The sequence below is a fragment of the Bufo bufo genome, chromosome 7, assembly GCF_905171765.1.
Source record: "Bufo bufo chromosome 7, aBufBuf1.1, whole genome shotgun sequence".
NCBI lineage: Eukaryota > Metazoa > Chordata > Amphibia > Anura > Bufonidae > Bufo > Bufo bufo.
In genome coordinates, this window is record NC_053395.1 from 46294932 (window position 1) to 46297828 (window position 2897).

General features: G+C 40.9%; 1 long non-coding RNA gene across 1 annotated transcript; it reads left to right on the top strand.

Annotated features, from left to right (window-relative positions):
• The first annotated feature begins 900 nt into the window (after window positions 1-900).
• Window positions 901-2697, top strand: LOC121007444. The gene is made up of 2 exons (XR_005780416.1): window positions 901-1125; window positions 1156-2697. It is a non-coding gene; the product is annotated as an uncharacterized LOC121007444 (long non-coding RNA).
• Window positions 2698-2897: the final 200 nt, after the last annotated feature.

The following is a 2897-nucleotide window of genomic DNA, read 5'->3' on the forward strand; positions in this document are numbered from 1 at the left end:
AACGGGCGGATCGCGGACCCATTCAAGTGATTGGTCAGCGATCCGATGGGGCTGACCTACGGCCGGCGATCGTGCATTGCGGGCCGCAGCACGGGCACGAGTCACACACGTTCGTGTGAACTCGGCCTTAATCTGCAGGATACCAGGCTGTAAGTGTTTAGTTCCCCTAATGCCATAGGGTCCATTCACACATCCGTGTGTGTTTTGCGGATCCACGGATCCGCAAAACACGGACAGCTATTGCGGACAAGAATAGGACATGTTCTAATTTTTTTCAGGATCGGAATTGCGGACCCGGAAGTGCGGGTCCGCACGTCGTGCGGCCCCATAGAAATGTATGGGTCCGCAATTCCGTTCCGCAAAATGCGGAATGGAATTGCGAATGTACACGACCGTGTTTTTTCGCTGTCAGTGATTTGGCTTCAGTGGTCTGTGTCCGATTTTGCTTCAGTTGTTTCCTTGTGTCTTCCTTTTTTTTTGTCTGACAGGGGACACAACGGTCGTGTGCATGAGGCCTTATTCACGCAGTCAGTGATTTCCATCAGTGATATTGAGCCAAAACCAGGTGCAGATCTTTCCCTTATACCTTAGGCTGCATTCACACGTCCGTGGTGTGTTGCGGACCCGCAAATTGCGGGTCCGCAACACACCAGCTGGCACCCCCATTGAAATGCCTATTCTTGTCCGCAAGCTGCGGACAAGAATAGGACATGCTCTATCTTTTTGCGGAGCTGCGGACCCAAAATCGGGGCCGCGCTCCGCAATTGCGGCTGCAGACAGCACACTGTGTGCTGTCCGCATCCATTCCGTCCCCATAGAGAATGAATGGGTCCGCACCCATTCCGCAAAATTGCGGAAAGGATGCGGACCCATTTTGCGGATGTGTGAATGGAGCCTTAGGCTGGAGGCTCCAATCCTGGGTTTGGCTCGTAATCAATGATGGAAATCACTGACATGTGAATGAGGCATAATAGATGCAGATCCTGGATGAAGGACTCTCTTCCATTAACTCAGAATTCCCTAATGGGAAATTGTGAATTCTAAAATCTATCCATATCAGAAATCTATTGATATGCGCCATTATTTCACTACGTAGTGTCGCCTATTACATTTCATTAGAAAAATGTTAGCGGTACCTTATTTTTAAATGCCCAGGTTGATTTTATTTCTTGTATACTATTGCATGATGTGGAAACCCTGGGGAGTATGCTGCGCCAGAAATACCCATGGCACGGGCGTAAAATAAAAAATCTTTTTACAAGCAGCTAGCAACTTTAGATACTGACTTTACACGCTTTATACTTTTTACATATAGTCTTTTTTTTTTTTTTGCGTAGAATATATTTAGTATGTTTACCTTTTCTTAGGCATTCAAAGTCTGGGATGAAATTTAGTGTTTTGTTTGTTTTTTTTGCAGTATATTATACAATATTTCAGGTCCATATTGCTTTGTAAATCAGGTTAGTTGCTTATATTTTTTCATTCTAGGGTAAGATCTGCATGGTTCTTTCTCTACTGATGCTGTAGTGTTTTTTGTCGGAATGTGCCGTTTGGGAAGGAAACTTAATGAGAGATCTGTGTATGCATTTTAAAGACAAATTTTGTTTGATCATCTCCAAAATTCCACATGCTGTTTTTATTAAAAAAAAATTGGGGAAAAAACTTGAACAGAAACGTTGAAAACTGCTGTTTTGTCATTCTCATTCTACCCAACTAATTGGAACCCTCAAACGGCTCTAAAGAATTTATGCATTTCTCATGTTATATCCAAAAAAGATGATGCTTTTTTGCGGTTGCAACATACTCTATATAGAACCTACTGGAACCTCTTGTGAATGGTCTGTGAGTTTCTTACCATTAATTACAAATGGGTGTGCATACCAGGGGTTAATACCTTACTAAACACCTCGCTTAGAAATCCATATGCTGAATGGAGCATTTCTGACAGCTAATGACTAACTTGTATCCCATGCGAATGCAGCTTTAGAAAAAAATATTTTTGAAAAAAGACTGTACTTATAAAAACTTAAAAATGTGATGTAATGTTTACAAAAAAATATGCAATGTGTTGTTTAAAATCCCATAGGGGTTATGTTAGTGATGCCTGTGTACAATATACACTCACTGTAACCCCTCCTGACATGTCTGTTTTAGCGACTAATGGCTTGCCCCTTGTAATAACAATTCTGGAGCATCTATTCCTATGTCTCTATGTTGTGCCATTCCTAGAGGTTATAACGGACTCACTAGCAGTTTGCAGAAAAGGTCAAGCTGGGTGTTACCAGTTGGGGGAGGTCTGACACTATCCAATCTGTGCTGCTAGTGTCAGGGACTGAGCAGTGGACACAACCCAAAACTGGTAACACCTTCATTGCAAACTGCGAGCAATTAATTCTGAATTTATAATAGGAATAATAAAGGAATGGCGTAACATACAGTCATACCAATAGATGCTTCGGAATTGTTATTACATGAGGGATGCAAGTAGTTACTAAAACGGACATGTCGGTAGAGGGGGACAGGTCCTCTTTAAAGCGGAAGCAAAAAAAAAAGGCTACACTGTTATAAATGGTTGAAGAGAAGCTTGATTGAGTGAATGTGCAAATGCCCTTTTTATGTGCCAAAATGCATGTGGTATGAATTTTTAATTAATTGTTAAATGTTTTATCAAATAAACAGTCAACCCTGTTTCATACATCGGAGGAAGTGCTCATTTTTTATTTTACCCGCACATTAAAGGTATTGTCGGACCTTTGAAAAATATGGTCAGTGTGTGTGTGTGTGTGTGTGTGTATATGTATGTATATAGATATATTTATATATATATATATATATATAATATATATATATATACACACACAGTTGTGTTCAAAATAATAGCAGCGTTTAAAAAAGTG